Here is a 23782-nt window from a genome sequence, read left to right on the forward strand (position 1 = left end):
AACGGACAATCTCTTTCAAAGTATCAGGATTTCATACGGAAACTCGTCTGTTACAAAGGGATTTCATTTTTTAAAACTTATTTGAACTCCTGACTTTTTGTGTGTTCAAAATGCACCATTCAAAGCAACATCATCATTTTTCAATCCTTTCTGACTTCATTTGTTATTTTTCATGCATTTACTAATTATTTTGAGCTATAAGACCCTAAAATCGAAAAGCATTTCAAATGAACTCTGAAAAGGTTGAAAGTTGGCATGGTATCATCATTTCATCCACATAGCATGTGCAAGAAAGTTGAGAGGGTTACCGCAAAAACTGGATGCACTTCGTGTACAAAACGGACAATCTCTTTCAAAATATCAGGATTTCATACGGAACCTCGTCTGTTACAAAAGGATTTCCTTTTCTAAAACTTATTTGAACTCCTGACTTTTTGTGTGTTCAAAATGCACCATTCAAAGCCACATCATCATTTTTCAATCCTTTCTGACTTCATTTGTTATTTTTCATGCATTTACAAATTATTTTGAGCTATAAGACCCAAAAATTGAAAAGCATTTCAAATGAAGTCTGAAAAGGTTGAAAGTTGGCATGGTATCATCATTTCATCCACATAGCATGTGCAAGAAAGTTGAGAGGGTTACGGCAAAAACTGGATGCACTTCGTGTACAAAACGGACAATCTCTTTCAAAGTATCAGGATTTCATACGGAAACTCGTCTGTTACAAAGGGATTTCAGTTTTTAAAACTTATTTGAACTCCTGACTTTTTGTGTGTTCAAAATGCACCATTCAAAGCCACATCATCATTTTTCAATCCTTTCTGACTACGTTTGTTATTTTTCATGCATTTACTAATTATTTTGAGCTATAAGACCGTAAAATTGAAAAGCATTTCAAATGAACTCTGAAAAGGTTGAAAGTTGGCATGGTATCATCATTTCATCCACATAGCATGTGCAAGAAAGTTGAGAGGGTTACGGCAAAAACTGGATGCACTTCGTGTACAAAACGGACAATCTCTTTCAAAGTATCAGGATTTCATACGGAAACTCGTCTGTTACAAAGGGATTTCATTTTTTAAAACTTATTTGAACTCCTGACTTTTCGTGTGTTCAAAATGCACCATTCAAAGCCACATCATCATTTTTCAATCCTTTCTGACTTCATTTGTTATTTTTCATGCATTTACTAATTATTTTGAGCTATAAGACCCAAAAATTGAAAAGCATTTCAAATGAAGTCTGAAAAGGTTGAAAGTTGGCATGGTATCATCATTTCATCCACATAGCATGTGCAAGAAAGTTGAGAGGGTTACGGCAAAAACTGGATGCACTTCGTGTACAAAACGGACAATCTCTTTCAAAGTATCAGGATTTCATACGGAAACTCGTCTGTTACAAAGGGATTTCAGTTTTTAAAACTTATTTGAACTCCTGACTTTTTGTGTGTTCAAAATGCACCATTCAAAGCCACATCATCATTTTTCAATCCTTTCTGACTACGTTTGTTATTTTTCATGCATTTACTAATTATTTTGAGCTATAAGACCGTAAAATTGAAAAGCATTTCAAATGAACTCTGAAAAGGTTGAAAGTTGGCATGGTATCATCATTTCATCCACATAGCATGTGCAAGAAAGTTGAGAGGGTTACGGCAAAAACTGGATGCACTTCGTGTACAAAACGGATAATCTCTTTCAAAGTATCAGGATTTCATACGGAAACTCGTCTGTTACAAAGGGATTTCATTTTTTAAAACTTATTTGAACTCCTGACTTTTTGTGTGTTCAAAATGCACCATTCAAAGCAATATCATCATTTTTCAATCCTTTCTGACTTCATTTGTTATTTTTCATGCATTTACTAATTATTTTGAGCTATAAGACCCTAAAATCGAAAAGCATTTCAAATGAACTCTGAAAAGGTTGAAAGTTGGCATGGTATCATCATTTCATCCACATAGCATGTGCAAGAAAGTTGAGAGGGTTACCGCAAAAACTGGATGCACTTCGTGTACAAAACGGACAATCTCTTTCAAAATATCAGGATTTCATACGGAACCTCGTCTTTTACAAAAGGATTTCCTTTTCTAAAACTTATTTGAACTCCTGACTTTTTGTGTGTTCAAAATGCACCATTCAAAGCCACATCATCATTTTTCAATCCTTTCTGACTTCATTTGTTATTTTTCATGCATTTACAAATTATTTTGAGCTATAAGACCCAAAAATTGAAAAGCATTTCAAATGAAGTCTGAAAAGGTTGAAAGTTGGCATGGTATCATCATTTCATCCACATAGCATGTGCAAGAAAGTTGAGAGGGTTACGGCAAAAACTGGATGCACTTCGTGTACAAAACGGACAATCTCTTTCAAAGTATCAGGATTTCATACGGAAACTCGTCTGTTACAAAGGGATTTCAGTTTTTAAAACTTATTTGAACTCCTGACTTTTTGTGTGTTCAAAATGCACCATTCAAAGCCACATCATCATTTTTCAATCCTTTCTGACTACGTTTGTTATTTTTCATGCATTTACTAATTATTTTGAGCTATAAGACCGTAAAATTGAAAAGCATTTCAAATGAACTCTGAAAAGGTTGAAAGTTGGCATGGTATCATCATTTCATCCACATAGCATGTGCAAGAAAGTTGAGAGGGTTACGGCAAAAACTGGATGCACTTCGTGTACAAAACGGACAATCTCTTTCAAAGTATCAGGATTTCATACGGAAACTCGTCTGTTACAAAGGGATTTCATTTTTTAAAACTTATTTGAACTCCTGACTTTTTGTGTGTTCAAAATGCACCATTCAAAGCAACATCATCATTTTTCAATCCTTTCTGACTTCATTTGTTATTTTTCATGCATTTACTAATTATTTTGAGCTATAAGACCCTAAAATCGAAAAGCATTTCAAATGAACTCTGAAAAGGTTGAAAGTTGGCATGGTATCATCATTTCATCCACATAGCATGTGCAAGAAAGTTGAGAGGGTTACCGCAAAAACTGGATGCACTTCGTGTACAAAACGGACAATCTCTTTCAAAATATCAGGATTTCATACGGAACCTCGTCTGTTACAAAAGGATTTCCTTTTCTAAAACTTATTTGAACTCCTGACTTTTTGTGTGTTCAAAATGCACCATTCAAAGCCACATCATCATTTTTCAATCCTTTCTGACTTCATTTGTTATTTTTCATGCATTTACAAATTATTTTGAGCTATAAGACCCAAAAATTGAAAAGCATTTCAAATGAAGTCTGAAAAGGTTGAAAGTTGGCATGGTATCATCATTTCATCCACATAGCATGTGCAAGAAAGTTGAGAGGGTTACGGCAAAAACTGGATGCACTTCGTGTACAAAACGGACAATCTCTTTCAAAGTATCAGGATTTCATACGGAAACTCGTCTGTTACAAAGGGATTTCAGTTTTTAAAACTTATTTGAACTCCTGACTTTTTGTGTGTTCAAAATGCACCATTTAAAGCCACATCATCATTTTTCAATCCTTTCTGACTACGTTTGTTATTTTTCATGCATTTACTAATTATTTTGAGCTATAAGACCGTAAAATTGAAAAGCATTTCAAATGAACTCTGAAAAGGTTGAAAGTTGGCATGGTATCATCATTTCATCCACATAGCATGTGCAAGAAAGTTGAGAGGGTTACGGCAAAAACTGGATGCACTTCGTGTACAAAACGGAAAATCTCTTTCAAAGTATCAGGATTTCATACGGAAACTCGTCTGTTACAAAGGGATTTCATTTTTTAAAACTTATTTGAACTCCTGACTTTTTGTGTGTTCAAAATGCACCATTCAAAGCAACATCATCATTTTTCAATCCTTTCTGACTTCATTTGTTATTTTTCATGCATTTACTAATTATTTTGAGCTATAAGACCCTAAAATCGAAAAGCATTTCAAATGAACTCTGAAAAGGTTGAAAGTTGGCATGGTATCATAATTTCATCCACATAGCATGTGCAAGAAAGTTGAGAGGGTTACGGCAAAAACTGGATGCACTTCGTGTACAAAACGGACAATCTCTTTTAAAGTATCAGGATTTCATACGGAAACTCTTCTGTTACAAAGGGATTTCAGTTTTTAAAACTTATTTGAACTCCTGACTTTTTGTATGTTCAAAATGCACCATTCAAAGCCACATCAACATTTTTCAATCCTTTCTGACTACATTTGTTATTTTTCATGCATTTACTAATTATTTTGAGCTATAAGACCGTAAAATTGAAAAGCATTTCAAATGAACTCTGAAAAGGTTGAAAGTTGGCATGGTATCATCATTTCATCCACATAGCATGTGCAAGAAAGTTGAGAGGGTTACGGCAAAAACTGGATGCACTTCGTGTACAAAACGGACAATCTCTTTCAAAGTATCAGGATTTCATACGGAAACTCGTCTGTTACAAAGGGATTTCAGTTTTTAAAACTTATTTGAACTCCTGACTTTTTGTGTGTTCAAAATGCACCATTCAAAGCCACATCAACATTTTTCAATCCTTTCTGAGTACATTTGTTATTTTTCATGCATTTACTAATTATTTTGAGCTATAAGACCGTAAAATTGAAAAGCATTTCAAATGAACTCTGAAAAGGTTGAAAGTTGGCATGGTATCATCATTTCATCCACATAGCATGTGCAAGAAAGTTGAGAGGGTTACGGCAAAAACTGGATGCACTTCGTGTACAAAACGGACAATCTCTTTCAAAGTATCAGGATTTCATACGGAAACTCGTCTGTTACAAAGGGATTTCATTTTTTAAAACTTATTTGAACTGCTGACTTTTTGTGTGTTCAAAATGCACCATTCAAAGCAACATCATCATTTTTCAATTCTCTCTGACTTCATTTGTTATTTTTCATGCATTTACTAATTATTTTGAGCTATAAGAACCTAAAATTGAAAAGCATTTCAAATGAACTCTGAAAAGGTTGAAAGTTGGCATGGTATCATCATTTCATCCACATAGCATGTGCAAGAAAGTTGAGAGGGTTACCACAAAAACTGGATGCACTTCGTGTACAAAACGGACAATCTCTTTCAAAGTATCAGGATTTCATACGGAAACTCGTCTGTTACAAAGGGATTTAATTTTTTAAAACTTATTTGAACTCCTGACTTTTTGTGTGTTCAAAATGCACCATTCAAAGCCACATCATCATTTTTCAATCCTTTCTGACTGCATTTGTTATTTTTCATGCATTTACTAATTATTTTGAGCTATAAGACCCGAAAATTGAAAAGCATTTCAAATGAACTCTGAAAAGGTTGAAAGTTGGCATGGTATCATCATTTCATCCACATAGCATCTGCAAGAAAGTTGAGAGGGTTACGGCAAAAACTGGATGCACTTCGTGTACAAAACGGACAAAATCTCTTTCAAAGTATCAGGATTTCATACGGAAACTCGTCTGTTACAAAGGATTTCAGTTTTTAAAACTTATTTGAACTCCTGACTTTTTGTGTGTTCAAAATGCACCATTCAAAGCCACATCATCATTTTTCAATCCTTTCTGACTACGTTTGTTATTTTTCATGCATTTACTAATTATTTTGAGCTATAAGACCGTAAAATTGAAAAGCATTTCAAATGAACTCTGAAAAGGTTGAAAGTTGGCATGGTATCATCATTTCATCCACATAGCATGTGCAAGAAAGTTGAGAGGGTTACGGCAAAAACTGGATGCACTTCGTGTACAAAACGGACAATCTCTTTCAAAGTATCAGGATTTCATACGGAAACTCGTCTGTTACAAAGGGATTTCATTTTTGAAAACTTATTTGAACTCCTGACTTTTTGTGTGTTCAAAATGCACCATTCAAAGCAACATCATCATTTTTCAATCCTTTCTGACTTCATTTGTTATTTTTCATGCATTTACTAATTATTTTGAGCTATAAGACCCTAAAATTGAAAAGCATTTCAAATGAACTCTGAAAAGGTTGAAAGTTGGCATGGTATCATCATTTCATCCACATAGCATGTGCAAGAAAGTTGAGAGGGTTACCGCAAAAACTGGATGCACTTCGTGTACAAAACGAACAATCTCTTTCAAAATATCAGGATTTCATACGGAACCTCGTCTGTTACAAAGGGATTTCATTTTTAAAACTTATTTGAACTCCTGACTTTTTGTGTGTTCAAAATGCACCATTCAAAGCCACATCATCATTTTTCAATCCTTTTTGACTTCATTTGTTATTTTCATGCATTTACAAATTATTTTGAGCTATAAGACCCAAAAATTGAAAAGCATTTCAAATGAACTCTGAAAAGGTTGAAAGTTGGCATGGTATCATCATTTCATCCACATAGCATGTGCAAGAAAGTTGAGAGGGTTACGGCAAAAACTGGATGCACTTCGTGTACAAAACGGACAATCTCTTTCAAAGTATCAGGATTTCATACGGAAACTCGTCTGTTACAAAGGGATTTCATTTTTTAAAACTTATTTGAACTCCTGAATTTTTGTGTGTTCAAAATGCATCGTTCAAAGCCACATCATCATTTTTCAATCCTTTCTGACTTCATTTGTTATTTTTCATGCATTTACTAATTATTTTGAGCTATAAGACCCGAAAATTGAAAAGCATTTCAAATGAACTCTGAAAAGGTTGAAAGTTTGCATGGTATCATCATTTCATCCACATAGCATGTGCAAGAAAGTTGAGAGGGTTACCGCAAAAACTGGATGCACTTCGTGTACAAAACGGACAATCTCTTTCAAAGTATCAGGATTTCATACGGAAACTCGTCTGTTACAAAGCGATTTCATTTTTTAAAACTTATTTGAACTCCTGACTTTTTGTGTGTTCAAAATGCACCATTCAAAGCCACATCATCATTTTTCAATCCTTTCTGACTTCATTTGTTATTTTTCATGCATTTACTAATTATTTTGAGCTATAAGACCCGAAAATTGAAAAGCATTTCAAATGAACTCTGAAAAGGTTGAAAGTTGGCATGGTATCATCATTTCATCCACATAGCATGTGCAAGAAAGTTGAGAGGGTTACGGCAAAAACTTGATGCACTTCGTGTACAAAACGGATAATCTCTTTCAAAGTATCAGGATTTCATACGGAAACTCGTCTGTTACAAAGGGATTTCATTTTTAAAACTTATTTGAACTCCTGACTTTTCGTGTGTTCAAAATGCACCATTCAAAGCCACATCATCATTTTTCAATCCTTTTTGACTTCATTTGTTGTTTTCATGCATTTACAAATTATTTTGAGCTATAAGACCCAAAAATTGAAAAGCATTTCAAATGAACTCTGAAAAGGTTGAAAGTTGGCATGGTATCATCATTTCATCCACATAGCATGTGCAAGAAAGTTGAGAGGGTTACGGCAAAAACTGGATGCACTTCGTGTACAAAACGGACAATCTCTTTCAAAGTATCAGGATTTCATACGGAAACTCGTCTGTTACAAAGGGATTTCATTTTTTAAAACTTATTTGAACTCCTGAATTTTTGTGTGTTCAAAATGCATCGTTCAAAGCCACATCATCATTTTTCAATCCTTTCTGACTTCATTTGTTATTTTTCATGCATTTACTAATTATTTTGAGCTATAAGACCCGAAAATTGAAAAGCATTTCAAATGAACTCTGAAAAGGTTGAAAGTTTGCATGGTATCATCATTTCATCCACATAGCATGTGCAAGAAAGTTGAGAGGGTTACCGCAAAAACTGGATGCACTTCGTGTACAAAACGGACAATCTCTTTCAAAGTATCAGGATTTCATACGGAAACTCGTCTGTTACAAAGGGATTTCATTTTTTAAAACTTATTTGAACTCCTGACTTTTTGTGTGTTCAAAATGCATCGTTCAAAGCCACATCATCATTTTTCAATCCTTTCTGACTTCATTTGTTATTTTTCATGCATTTACTAATTATTTTGAGCTATAAGACCCGAAAATTGAAAAGCATTTCAAATGAACTCTGAAAAGGTTGAAAGTTTGCATGGTATCATCATTTCATCCACATAGCATGTGCAAGAAAGTTGAGAGGGTTACCGCAAAAACTGGATGCACTTCGTGTACAAAACGGACAATCTCTTTCAAAGTATCAGGATTTCATACGGAAACTCGTCTGTTACAAAGCGATTTCATTTTTTAAAACTTATTTGAACTCCTGACTTTTTGTGTGTTCAAAATGCACCATTCAAAGCCACATCATCATTTTTCAATCCTTTCTGACTTCATTTGTTATTTTTCATGCATTTACTAATTATTTTGAGCTATAAGACCCGAAAATTGAAAAGCATTTCAAATGAACTCTGAAAAGGTTGAAAGTTGGCATGGTATCATCATTTCATCCACATAGCATGTGCAAGAAAGTTGAGAGGGTTACGGCAAAAACTTGATGCACTTCGTGTACAAAACGGATAATCTCTTTCAAAGTATCAGGATTTCATACGGAAACTCGTCTGTTACAAAGGGATTTCATTTTTTAAAACTTATTTGAACTCCTGACTTTTCGTGTGTTCAAAATGCACCATTCAAAGCCACATCATCATTTTTCAATCCTTTCTGACTTCATTTGTTATTTTTCATGCATTTACTAACTATTTTGAGCTATAAGACCCGAAAATTGAAAAGCATTTCAAATGAACTCTGAAAAGGTTGAAAGTTGGCATGGTATCATCATTTCATCCACATAGCATGTGCAAGAAAGTTGAGAGGGTTACGGCAAAAACTGGATGCACTTCGTGTACAAAACGGACAATCTCTTTCAAAGTATCAGGATTTCATACGGAAACTCGTCTGTTACAAAGGGATTTCAGTTTTTAAAACTTATTTGAACTCCTGACTTTTTGTATGTTCAAAATGCACCATTCAAAGCCACATCAACATTTTTCAATCCTTTCTGACTACATTTTTTATTTTTCATGCATTTACTAATTATTTTGAGCTATAAGACCGTAAAATTGAAAAGCATTTCAAATGAACTCTGAAAAGGTTGAAAGTTGGCATGGTATCATCATTTCATCCACATAGCATGTGCAAGAAAGTTGAGAGGGTTACGGCAAAAACTGGATGCACTTCGTGTACAAAACGGACAATCTCTTTCAAAGTATCAGGATTTCATACGGAAACTCGTCTGTTACAAAGGGATTTCAGTTTTTAAAACTTATTTGAACTCCTGACTTTTTGTATGTTCAAAATGCACCATTCAAAGCCACATCAACAATTTTCAATCCTTTCTGACTACATTTTTTATTTTTCATGCATTTACTAATTATTTTGAGCTATAAGACCGTAAAATTGAAAAGCATTTCAAATGAACTCTGAAAAGGTTGAAAGTTGGCATGGTATCATCATTTCATCCACATAGCATGTGCAAGAAAGTTGAGAGGGTTACGGCAAAAACTGGATGCACTTCGTGTACAAAACGGACAATCTCTTTCAAAGTATCAGGATTTCATACGGAAACTCGTCTGTTACAAAGGGATTTCAGTTTTTAAAACTTATTTGAACTCCTGACTTTTTGTGTGTTCAAAATGCACCATTCAAAGCCACATCAACATTTTTCAATCCTTTCTGACTACATTTGTTATTTTTCATGCATTTACTAATTATTTTGAGCTATAAGACCGTAAAATTGAAAAGCATTTCAAATGAACTCTGAAAAGGTTGAAAGTTGGCATGGTATCATCATTTCATCCACATAGCATGTGCAAGAAAGTTGAGAGGGTTACGGCAAAAACTGGATGCACTTCGTGTACAAAACGGACAATCTCTTTCAAAGTATCAGGATTTCAGACGGAAACTCGTCTGTTACAAAGGGATTTCATTTTTTAAAACTTATTTGAACTGCTGACTTTTTGTGTGTTCAAAATGCACCATTCAAAGCAACATCATCATTTTTCAATTCTCTCTGACTTCATTTGTTATTTTTCATGCATTTACTAATTATTTTGAGCTATAAGACCCTAAAATTGAAAAGCATTTCAAATGAACTCTGAAAAGGTTGAAAGTTGGCATGGTATCATCATTTCATCCACATAGCATGTGCAAGAAAGTTGAGAGGGTTACCACAAAAACTGGATGCACTTCGTGTACAAAACGGACAATCTCTTTCAAAGTATCAGGATTTCATACGGAAACTCGTCTGTTACAAAGGGATTTCATTTTTTTAAACTTATTTGAACTCCTGACTTTTTGTGTGTTCAAAATGCACCATTCAAAGCCACATCATCATTTTTCAATCCTTTCTGACTGCATTTGTTATTTTTCAGGCATTTACTAATTATTTTGAGCTATAAGACCCTAAAATTGAAAAGCATTTCAAATGAACTCTGAAAAGGTTGAAAGTTGGCATGGTATCATCATTTCATCCACATAGCATGTCCAAGAAAGTTGAGAGGGTTACCGCAAAAACTGGATGCACTTCGTGTACAAAACGGACAATCTCTTTCAAAATATCAGGATTTCATACGGAACCTCGTCTGTTACAAAGGGATTTCATTTTTTAAAACTTATTTGAACTCCTGACTTTTTGTGTGTTCAAAATGCACCATTCAAAGCCACATCATCATTTTTCAATCCTTTTTGACTTCATTTGTTATTTTCATGCATTTACAAATTATTTTGAGCTATAAGACCCAAAAATTGAAAAGCATTTCAAATGAACTCTGAAAAGGTTGAAAGTTGGCATGGTATCATCATTTCATCCACATAGCATGTGCAAGAAAGTTGAGAGGGTTACGGCAAAAACTGGATGCACTTCGTGTACAAAACGGACAATCTCTTTCAAAGTATCAGGATTTCATACGGAAACTCGTCTGTTACAAAGGGATTTCATTTTTTAAAACTTATTTGAACTCCTGAATTTTTGTGTGTTCAAAATGCATCGTTCAAAGCCACATCATCATTTTTCAATCCTTTCTGACTACATTTGTTATTTTTCATGCATTTACTAATTATTTTGAGCTATAAGACCCGAAAATTGAAAAGCATTTCAAATGAACTCTGAAAAGGTTGAAAGTTTGCATGGTATCATCATTTCATGCACATAGCATGTGCAAGAAAGTTGAGAGGGTTACCGCAAAAACTGGATGCACTTCGTGTACAAAACGGACAATCTCTTTCAAAGTATCAGGATTTCATACGGAAACTCGTCTGCTACAAAGCGATTTCATTTTTAAAACTTATTTGAACTCCTGACTTTTTGTGTGTTCAAAATGCACCATTCAAAGCCACATCATCATTTTTCAATCCTTTCTGACTTCATTTGTTATTTTTCATGCATTTACTAATTATTTTGAGCTATAAGACCCGAAAATTGAAAAGCATTTCAAATGAACTCTGAAAAGGTTGAAAGTTGGCATGGTATCATCATTTCATCCACATAGCATGTGCAAGAAAGTTGAGAGGGTTACGGCAAAAACTTATTGCACTTCGTGTACAAAACGGATAATCTCTTTCAAAGTATCAGGATTTCATACGGAAACTCGTCTGTTACAAAGGGATTTCATTTTCTAAAACTTATTTGAACTCCTGACTTTTCGTGTGTTCAAAATGCACCATTCAAAGCCACATCATCATTTTTCAATCCTTTCTGACTTCATTTGGTATTTTTCATGCATTTACTAATTATTTTGAGCTATAAGACCCGAAAATTGAAAAGCATTTCAAATGAACTCTGAAAAGGTTGAAAGTTGGCATGGTATCATCATTTCATCCACATAGCATGTGCAAGAAAGTTGAGAGGGTTACGGCAAAAACTCGATGCACTTCGTGTACAAAACGGACAATCTCTTTCAAAGTATCAGGATTTCATACGGAAACTCGTCTGTTACAAAGGGATTTCAGTTTTTAAAACTTATTTGAACTCCTGACTTTTTGTATGTTCAAAATGCACCATTCAAAGCCACATCAACATTTTTCAATCCTTTCTGACTACATTTGTTATTTTTCATCCATTTACTAATTATTTTGAGCTATAAGACCGTAAAATTGAAAAGCATTTCAAATGAACTCTGAAAAGGTTGAAAGTTGGCATGGTATCATCATTTCATCCACATAGCATGTGCAAGAAAGTTGAGAGGGTTACGGCAAAAACTGGATGCACTTCGTGTACAAAACGGACAATCTCTTTCAAAGTATCAGGATTTCATACGGAAACTCGTCTGTTACAAAGGGATTTCATTTTTTAAAACTTATTTGAACTCCTGACTTTTTGTGTGTTCAAAATGCACCATTCAAAGCAACATCATCATTTTTCAATCCTTTCTGACTTCATTAGTTATTTTTCATGCATTAACTAATTATTTTGAGCTATAAGACCCTAAAATTGAAAAGCATTTCAAATGAACTCTGAAAAGGTTGAAAGTTGGCATGGTATCATCATTTCATCCACATAGCATGTGCAAGAAAGTTGAGAGGGTTACCGCAAAAACTGGAAGCACTTCGTGTACAAAACGGACAATCTCTTTCAAAATATCAGGATTTCATACGGAAACTCGTCTGTTACAAAGGGATTTCATTTTTTTAAACTTATTTGAACTCCTGACTTTTTGTGTGTTCAAAATGCACCATTCAAAGCCACATCATCATTTTTCAATCCTTTCTGACTTCATTTGTTATTTTTCACGCATTTACTAATTATTTTGAGCTATAAGACCCAAAAATTGAAAAGCATTTCAAATGAACTCTGAAAAGGTTGAAAGTTGGCATGGTATCATCATTTCATCCACATAGCATGTGCAAGAAAGTTGAGAGGGTTACGGCAAAAACTGGATGCACTTCGTGTACAAAACGGACAATCTCTTTCAAAGTATCAGGATTTCATACGGAAACTCGTCTGTTACAAAGGGATTTCATTTTTTAAAACCTATTTGAACTCCTGACTTTTTGTGTGTTCAAAATGCACCGTTCAAAGACACATCATCATTTTTCAATCCTTTCTGACTACATTTGTTATTTTTCATGCATTTACTAATTATTTTGAGCTATAAGACCGTAAAATTGAAAAGCATTTCAAATGAACTCTGAAAAGGTTGAAAGTTGGCATGGTATCATCATTTCATCCACATAGCATGTGCAAGAAAGTTGAGAGGGTTACGGCAAAAACTGGATGCACTTCGTGTACAAAACGGACAATCTCTTTCAAAGTATCAGGATTTCATACGGAAACTCGTCTGTTACAAAGGGATTTCATTTTTTAAAACTTATTTGAACTCCTGACTTTTTGTGTGTTCAAAATGCACCATTCAAAGCAACATCATCATTTTTCAATCCTTTCTGACTTCATTAGTTATTTTTCATGCATTAACTAATTATTTTGAGCTATAAGACCCTAAAATTGAAAAGCATTTCAAATGAACTCTGAAAAGGTTGAAAGTTGGCATGGTATCATCATTTCATCCACATAGCATGTGCAAGAAAGTTGAGAGGGTTACCGCAAAAACTGGATGCACTTCGTGTACAAAAGGGACAATCTCTTTCAAAATATCAGGATTTCATACGGAAACTCGTCTGTTACAAAGGGATTTCATTTTTTAAAACTTATTTGAACTCCTGACTTTTTGTGTGTTCAAAATGCACCATTCAAAGCAACATCATCATTTTTCAATCCTTTCTGACTTCATTAGTTATTTTTCATGCATTAACTAATTATTTTGAGCTATAAGACCCTAAAATTGAAAAGCATTTCAAATGAACTCTGAAAAGGTTGAAAGTTGGCATGGTATCATCATTTCATCCACATAGCATGTGCAAGAAAGTTGAGAGGGTTAAGGCAAAAACTGGAAGCACTTCGTGTACAAAACGGACAATCTCTTTCAAAATATCAGGATTTCATACGGAAACTCGTCTGTTACAAAGGGATTTCATTTTTTTAAACTTATTTGAACTCCTGACTTTTTGTGTGTTCAAAATGCACCATTCAAAGCCACATCATCATTTTTCAATCCTTTCTGACTTCATTTGTTATTTTTCACGCATTTACTAATTATTTTGAGCTATAAGACCCAAAAATTGAAAAGCATTTCAAATGAACTCTGAAAAGGTTGAAAGTTGGCATGGTATCATCATTTCATCCACATAGCATGTGCAAGAAAGTTGAGAGGGTTACGGCAAAAACTGGATGCACTTCGTGTACAAAACGGACAATCTCTTTCAAAGTATCAGGATTTCATACGGAAACTCGTCTGTTACAAAGGGATTTCATTTTTTAAAACCTATTTGAACTCCTGACTTTTTGTGTGTTCAAAATGCACCGTTCAAAGCCACATCATCATTTTTCAATCCTTTCTGACTACATTTGTTATTTTTCATGCATTTACTAATTATTTTGAGCTATAAGACCGTAAAATTGAAAAGCATTTCAAATGAACTCTGAAAAGGTTGAAAGTTGGCATGGTATCATCATTTCATCCACATAGCATGTGCAAGAAAGTTGAGAGGGTTACGGCAAAAACTGGATGAACTTCGTGTACAAAACGGACAATCTCTTTCAAAGTATCAGGATTTCATACGGAAACTCGTCTGTTACAAAGGGATTTCATTTTTTAAAACTTATTTGAACTCCTGACTTTTTGTGTGTTCAAAATGCACCATTCAAAGCAACATCATCATTTTTCAATCCTTTCTGACTTCATTAGTTATTTTTCATGCATTAACTAATTATTTTGAGCTATAAGACCCTAAAATTGAAAAGCATTTCAAATGAACTCTGAAAAGGTTGAAAGTTGGCATGGTATCATCATTTCATCCACATAGCATGTGCAAGAAAGTTGAGAGGGTTACCGCAAAAACTGGATGCACTTCGTGTACAAAAGGGACAATCTCTTTCAAAATATCAGGATTTCATACGGAAACTCGTCTGTTACAAAGGGATTTCATTTTTTAAAACTTATTTGAACTCCTCACTTTTTGTGTGTTCAAAATGCACCATTCAAAGCAACATCATCATTTTTCAATCCTTTCTGACTTCATTAGTTATTTTTCATGCATTAACTAATTATTTTGAGCTATAAGACCCAAAAATTGAAAAGCATTTCAAATGAACTCTGAAAAGGTTGAAAGTTGGCATGGTATCATCATTTCATCCACATAGCATGTGCAAGAAAGTTGAGAGGGTTACGGCAAAAACTGGATGCACTTCGTGTACAAAACGGACAATCTCTTTCAAAGTATCAGGATTTCATACGGAAACTCGTCTGTTACAAAGGGATTTCATTTTTTAAAACCTATTTGAACTCCTGACTTTTTGTGTGTTCAAAATGCACCGTTCAAAGACACATCATCATTTTTCAATCCTTTCTGACTACATTTGTTATTTTTCATGCATTTACTAATTATTTTGAGCTATAAGACCGTAAAATTGAAAAGCATTTCAAATGAACTCTGAAAAGGTTGAAAGTTGGCATGGTATCATCATTTCATCCACATAGCATGTGCAAGAAAGTTGAGAGGGTTACGGCAAAAACTGGATGCACTTCGTGTACAAAACGGACAATCTCTTTCAAAGTATCAGGATTTCATACGGAAACTCGTCTGTTACAAAGGGATTTCATTTTTTAAAACTTATTTGAACTCCTGACTTTTTGTGTGTTCAAAATGCACCATTCAAAGCAACATCATCATTTTTCAATCCTTTCTGACTTCATTAGTTATTTTTCATGCATTAACTAATTATTTTGAGCTATAAGACCCTAAAATTGAAAAGCATTTCAAATGAACTCTGAAAAGGTTGAAAGTTGGCATGGTATCATCATTTCATCCACATAGCATGTGCAAGAAAGTTGAGAGGGTTACCGCAAAAACTGGATGCACTTCGTGTACAAAAGGGACAATCTCTTTCAAAATATCAGGATTTCATACGGAAACTCGTCTGTTACAAAGGGATTTCATTTTTTAAAACTTATTTGAACTCCTGACTTTTTGTGTGTTCAAAATGCACCATTCAAAGCAACATCATCATTTTTCAATCCTTTCTGACTTCATTAGTTATTTTTCATGCATTAACTAATTATTTTGAGCTATAAGACCCTAAAATTGAAAAGCATTTCAAATGAACTCTGAAAAGGTTGAAAGTTGGCATGGTATCATCATTTCATCCACATAGCATGTGCAAGAAAGTTGAGAGGGTTAAGGCAAAAACTGGAAGCACTTCGTGTACAAAACGGACAATCTCTTTCAAAATATCAGGATTTCATACGGAAACTCGTCTGTTACAAAGGGATTTCATTTTTTTAAACTTATTTGAACTCCTGACTTTTTGTGTGTTCAAAATGCACCATTCAAAGCCACATCATCATTTTTCAATCCTTTCTGACTTCATTTGTTATTTTTCACGCATTTACTAATTATTTTGAGCTATAAGACCCAAAAATTGAAAAGCATTTCAAATGAACTCTGAAAAGGTTGAAAGTTGGCATGGTATCATCATTTCATCCACATAGCATGTGCAAGAAAGTTGAGAGGGTTACGGCAAAAACTGGATGCACTTCGTGTACAAAACGGACAATCTCTTTCAAAGTATCAGGATTTCATACGGAAACTCGTCTGTTACAAAGGGATTTCATTTTTTAAAACCTATTTGAACTCCTGACTTTTTGTGTGTTCAAAATGCACCGTTCAAAGCCACATCATCATTTTTCAATCCTTTCTGACTACATTTGTTATTTTTCATGCATTTACTAATTATTTTGAGCTATAAGACCGTAAAATTGAAAAGCATTTCAAATGAACTCTGAAAAGGTTGAAAGTTGGCATGGTATCATCATTTCATCCACATAGCATGTGCAAGAAAGTTGAGAGGGTTACGGCAAAAACTGGATGAACTTCGTGTACAAAACGGACAATCTCTTTCAAAGTATCAGGATTTCATACGGAAACTCGTCTGTTACAAAGGGATTTCATTTTTTAAAACTTATTTGAACTCCTGACTTTTTGTGTGTTCAAAATGCACCATTCAAAGCAACATCATCATTTTTCAATCCTTTCTGACTTCATTAGTTATTTTTCATGCATTAACTAATTATTTTGAGCTATAAGACCCTAAAATTGAAAAGCATTTCAAATGAACTCTGAAAAGGTTGAAAGTTGGCATGGTATCATCATTTCATCCACATAGCATGTGCAAGAAAGTTGAGAGGGTTACCGCAAAAACTGGATGCACTTCGTGTACAAAACGGATAATCTCTTTCAAAGTATCAGGATTTCATACGAAAACTCGTCTGTTACAAAGGGATTTCATTTTTTAAAACTTATTTGAACTCCTGACTTTTTGTGTTTTCAAAATGCACCATTCAAAGCCACATCATCATTTTTCAATCCTTTCTGACTTCATTTGTTATTTTTCACGCATTTACTAATTATTTTGAGCTATAAGACCCAAAAATTGAAAAGCATTTCAAATGAACTCTGAAAAAGTTGAAAGTTGGCATGGTATCATCATTTCATCCACATAGCATGTGCAAGAAAGTTGAGAGGGTTACGGCAAAAAATGGATGCACTTCGTGTACAAAACGGACAATCTCTTTCAAAGTATCAGGATTTCATACGGAAACTCGTCTGTTACAAAGGGATTTCATTTTTTAAAACCTATTTGAACTCCTGACTTTTTGTGTGTTCAAAATGCACCGTTCAAAGCCACATCATCATTTTTCAATCCTTTCTGACTACATTTGTTATTTTTCATGCATTTACTAATTATTTTGAGCTATAAGACCGTAAAATTGAAAAGCATTTCAAATGAACTCTGAAAAGGTTGAAAGTTGGCACGGTATCATCATTTCATCCACATAGCATGTGCAAGAAAGTTGAGAGGGTTACGGCAAAAACTGGATGCACTTCGTGTACAAAACAGACAATCTCTTTCAAAGTATCGGGATTTCATACGGAAACTCGTCTGTTACAAAGCGATTTCATTTTTTAAAACTTATTTGAACTCTTGACTTTTTGTATGTTCAAAATGCACCATTCAAAGCCACATCATCATTTTTCAATCCTTTGTGACTTCATTTGTTATTTTTCATGCATTTACTAATCATTTTGAGCTATAAGACCCTAAAATTGAAAAGCATTTCAAATGAACTCTGAAAAGGTTGAAAGTTGGCATCGTATCATCATTTCATCCACATAGCATGTGCAAGAAAGTTGAGAGGGTTACCGCAAAAACTGGATGCACTTCGTGTACAAAACGGACAATCTCTTTCAAAGTATCAGGATTTCATACGGAAACTCGTCTGTTACAAAGGGATTTCATTTTTTAAAACTTATTTGAACTGCTGACTTTTTGTGTGTTCAAAATGCACCATTCAAAGCAACATCATCATTTTTCAATCCTTTCTGACTTCATTTGTTATTTTCATGCATTTACTAATTATTTTGAGCTATAAGACCCTAAAATTGAAAAGCATTTCAAATGAACTCTGAAAAGGTTGAAAGTTGGCATGGTATCATCTTTTCATCCATATAGCATGTGCAAGAAAGTTGAGAGAGTTACCACAAAAACTGGATGCACTTCGTGTACAAAACGGACAATCTCTTTCAAAGTATCAGGATTTCATACGGAAACTCGTCTGTTACAAAGGGATTTCATTTTTTAAAACTTATTTGAACTCCTGACTTTTTGTGTGTTCAAAATGCACCATTCAAAGCCACATCATCATTTTTCAATCCTTTCTGACTTCATTTGTTATTTTTCACGCATTTACTAATTATTTTGAGCTATAAGACCCAAAAATTGAAAAGCATTTCAAATGAACTCTGAAAAAGTTGAAAGTTGGCATGGTATCATCATTTCATCCACATAGCATGTGCAAGAAAGTTGAGAGGGTTACGGCAAAAACTGGATGCACTTCGTGTACAAAACGGACAATCTCTTTCAAAGTATCAGGATTTCATACGGAAACTCGTCTGTTACAAAGGGATTTCATTTTTTAAAACCTATTTGAACTCCTGACTTTTTGTGTGTTCAAAATGCACCGTTCAAAGCCACATCATCATTTTTCAATCCTTTCTGACTACATTTGTTATTTTTCATGCATTTACTAATTATTTTGAGCTATAAGACCGTAAAATTGAAAAGCATTTCAAATGAACTCTGAAAAGGTTGAAAGTTGGCACGGTATCATCATTTCATCCACATAGCATGTGCAAGAAAGTTGAGAGGGTTACGGCAAAAACTGGATGCACTTCGTGTACAAAACGGACAATCTCTTTCAAAGTATCGGGATTTCATACGGAAACTCGTCTGTTACAAAGGGATTTCATTTTTTTAAACTTATTTGAACTCCTGACTTTTTGTGTGTTCAAAATGCACCATTCAAAGCCACATCATCATTTTTCAATCCTTTCTGACTTCATTTGTTATTTTTCATGCATTTACTAATCATTTTGAGCTATAAGACCCTAAAATTGAAAAGCATTTCAAATGAACTCTGAAAAGGTTGAAAGTTGGCATCGTATCATCATTTCATCCACATAGCATGTGCAAGAAAGTTGAGAGGGTTACCGCAAAAACTGGATGCACTTCGTGTACAAAACGGACAATCTCTTTCAAAGTATCAGGATTTCATACGGAAACTCGTCTGTTACAATGGGATTTCATTTTTTAAAACTTATTTGAACTGCTGACTTTTTGTGTGTTCAAAATGCACCATTCAAAGCAACATCATCATTTTTCAATCCTTTCTGACTTCATTTGTTATTTTCATGCATTTACTAATTATTTTGAGCTATAAGACCCTAAAATTGAAAAGCATTTCAAATGAACTCTGAAAAGGTTGAAAGTTGGCATGGTATCATCTTTTCATCCATATAGCATGTGCAAGAAAGTTGAGAGGGTTACCACAAAAACTGGATGCACTTCGTGTACAAAACGGACAATCTCTTTCAAAGTATCAGGATTTCATACGGAAACTCGTCTGTTACAAAGGGATTTCATTTTTTAAAACTTATTTGAACTCCTGACTTTTTGTGTGTTCAAAATGCACCATTCAAAGCCACATCATCATTTTTCAATCCTTTCTGACTTCATTTGTTATTTTTGATGCATTTACTACTTATTTTGAGCTATAAGACCCTAAAATTGAAAAGCATTTCAAATGAACTCTGAAAAGGTTGAAAGTTGGCATGGTATCATCATTTCATCCACATAGCATGTGCAAGAAAGTTGAGAGGGTTACGGCAAAAACTGGATGCACTTCGGTACAAAACGGACAATCTCTTTCAAAGTATCAGGATTTCATACGGAAACTCGTCTATTACAAAGGGATTTCATTTTTTAAAACTTATTTGAACTCCTGACTTTTTGTGTGTTCAAAATGCACCATTCAAAGCAACATCATCATTTTTCAATCCTTTCTGACTTCATTTGTTATTTTTGATGCATTTACTACTTATTTTGAGCTATAAGACCCTAAAATTGAAAAGCATTTCAAATGAACTCTGAAAAGGTTGAAAGTTGAGAGGGTTACCGCAAAAACTGGATGCACTTCGTGTACAAAACGGACAATCTCTTTTAAAATATCAGGATTTCATACGGAACCTCGTCTGTTACAAAGGGATTTCATTTTTTAAAACTTATTTGAACTCCTGACTTTTTGTGTGTTCAAAATGCACCATTCGAAGCCACATCATCATTTTTCAATCCTTTCTGACTTCATTTATTATTTTTCATGCATTTACAAATTATTTTGAGCTATAAGACCGTAAAATTGAAAAGCATTTCAAATGAACTCTGAAAAGGTTGAAAATTGGCATGGTATCATCATTTCATCCACATAGCATGTGCAAGAAAGTTGAGAGGGTTACGGCAAAAACTGGATGCACTTCGTGTACAAAACGGACAATCTCTTTCAAAGTATCAGGATTTCATACGGAAACTCGTCTGTTACAAAGGGATTTCATTTTTTAAAACTTATTTGAACTCCTGACTTTTTGTGTGTTCAAAATGCACCATTCAAAGGCACATCATCATTTTTCAATCCTTTCTGACTTCATTTGTTATTTTTCATGCATTTACTAATTATTTTGAGCTATAAGACCCGAAAATTGAAAAGCATTTCAAATGAACTCTGAAAAGGTTGAAAGTTGGCATGGTATCATCATTTCATCCACATAGCATGTGCAAGAAAGTTGAGAGGGTTACGGCAAAAACTGGATGCACTTCGTGTACAAAACGGACAATCTCTTTTAAAGTATCAGGATTTCATACGGAAGCTCGTCTGTTACAAAGGGATTTCATTTTTTAAAACCTATTTGAACTCCTGACTTTTTGTGTGTTCAAAATGCACCGTTCAAAGCCACATCATCATTTTTCAATCCTTTCTGACTACATTTGTTATTTTTCATGCATTTACTAATTATTTTGAGCTATAAGACCGTAAAATTGAAAAGCATTTCAAATGAACTCTGAAAAGGTGGAAAGTTGGCATGGTATCATCATTTCATCCACATAGCATGTGCAAGAAAGTTGAGAGGGTTACGGCAAAAACTGGATGCACTTCGTGTACAAAACGGACAATCTCTTTCAAAGTATCAGTATTTCATACGGAAACTCGTCTGTTACAAAGGGATTTCATTTTTTAAAACTTATTTGAACTGCTGACTTTTTGTGTGTTCAAAATGCACCATTCAAAGCAACATCATCATTTTTCAATCCTTTCTGACTTCATTTGTTATTTTTCATGCATTTACAAATTATTTTGAGCTATAAGACCGTAAAATTGAAAAGCATTTCAAATGAACTCTGAAAAGGTTGAAAGTTGGCATGGTATCATCATTTCATCCACATAGCATGTGCAAGAAAGTTGAGAGGGTTACGGCAAAAACTGGATGCACTTCGTGTACAAAACGGACAATCTCTTTCAAAGTATCAGGATTTCATACGGAAACTCGTCTGTTAGAAAGGGATTTCATTTTTTAAAACTTATTTGAACTCCTGACTTTTCGTGTGTTCAAAATGCACCATTCAAAGCCACATCATCATTTTTCAATCCTTTCTGACTTCATTTGTTATTTTTCATGCATTTACAAATTATTTTGAGCTATAAGACCCTAAAATTTAAAAGCATTTCAAATGAACTCTGAAAAGGTTGAAAGTTGGCATCGTATCATCATTTCCTCCACATAGCATGTGCAAGAAAGTTGAGAGCGTTACGGCAAAAACTGGATGCACTTCGTGTACAAAACGGACAATCTCTTTCAAAGTATCAGGATTTCATACGGAAACTCTTCTGTTACAAAGGGATTTCATTTTTTAAAACTTATTTGAACTGCTGACTTTTTGTGTGTTCAAAATGCACCATTCAAAGCCACATCATCATTTTTCAATCCTTTCTGACTACATTAGTTATTTTTCATGCATTTACTAATTATTTTGAGCTATAAGACCGTAAAATTGAAAAGCATTTCACATGAACTCTGAAAAAGTTGAACGTTGGCATAGTATCATCATTTCATCCACATAGCATGTGCAAGAAAGTTGAGAGGGTTACGGCAAAAACTGGATGCACTTCGTGTACAAAACGGACAATCTCTTTCAAAGTATCAGGATTTCATACGGAAACTCGTCTGTTACAAAGGGATTTCTGTTTTTAAAACTTATTTGAACTCCTGACTTTTTGTGTGTTCAAAATGCACCATTCAAAGCCACATCATCATTTTTCAATCCTTTATGACTACATTTGTTATTTTTCATGCATTTACTAATTATTTTGAGCTATAAGACCGTCAAATTGAAAAGCATTTCAAATGAACTCTGAAAAGGTTGAAAGTTGGCATGGTATCATCATTTCATCCACATAGCATGTGCAAGAAAGTTGAGAGGGTTACGGCAAAAACTGGATGCACTTCGGTACAAAACGGACAATCTCTTTCAAAGAATCAGGATTTCATACGGAAACTCGTCTATTACAAAGGGATTTCATTTTTTAAAACTTATTTGAACTCCTGACTTTTTGTGTGTTCAAAATGCACCATTCAAAGCAACATCATCATTTTTCAATCCTTTCTGACTTCATTTGTTATTTTCATGCATTTACTAATTATTTTGAGCTATAAGACCCTAAAATTGAAAAGCATTTCAAATGAACTCTGAAAAGGTTGAAAGTTGGCAACGTATCATCATTTCATCCACATAGCATGTGCAAGAAAGTTGAGAGGGTTACCGCAAAAACTGGATGCACTTCGTGTACAAAACGGACAATCTCTTTTAAAATATCAGGATTTCATACGGAACCTCGTCTGTTACAAAGGGATTTCATTTTTTTTAAACTTATTTGAACTCCTGACTTTTTGTGTGTTCAAAATGCACCATTCAAAGCCACATCATCATTTTTCAATCCTTTCTGACTTCATTTATTATTTTTCATGCATTTACAAATTATTTTGAGCTATAAGACCGTAAAATTGAAAAGCATTTCAAATGAACTCTGAAAAGGTTGAAAATTGGCATGGTATCATCATTTCATCCACATAGCATGTGCAAGAAAGTTGAGAGGGTTACGGCAAAAACTGGATGCACTTCGTGTACAAAACGGACAATCTCTTTCAAAGTATCAGGATTTCATACGGAAACTCGTCTGTTACAAAGGGATTTCATTTTTTAAAACTTATTTGAACTCCTGACTTTTTGTGTGTTCAAAATGCACCATTCAAAGGCACATCATCATTTTTCAATCCTTTCTGACTTCATTTGTTATTTTTCATGCATTTACTAATTATTTTGAGCTATAAGACCCGAAAATTGAAAAGCATTTCAAATGAACTCTGAAAAGGTTG

The sequence above is a fragment of the Aegilops tauschii genome, chromosome 6 (assembly GCF_002575655.3).
Source record: "Aegilops tauschii subsp. strangulata cultivar AL8/78 chromosome 6, Aet v6.0, whole genome shotgun sequence".
In the NCBI taxonomy this organism is placed as follows: domain Eukaryota; kingdom Viridiplantae; phylum Streptophyta; class Magnoliopsida; order Poales; family Poaceae; genus Aegilops; species Aegilops tauschii.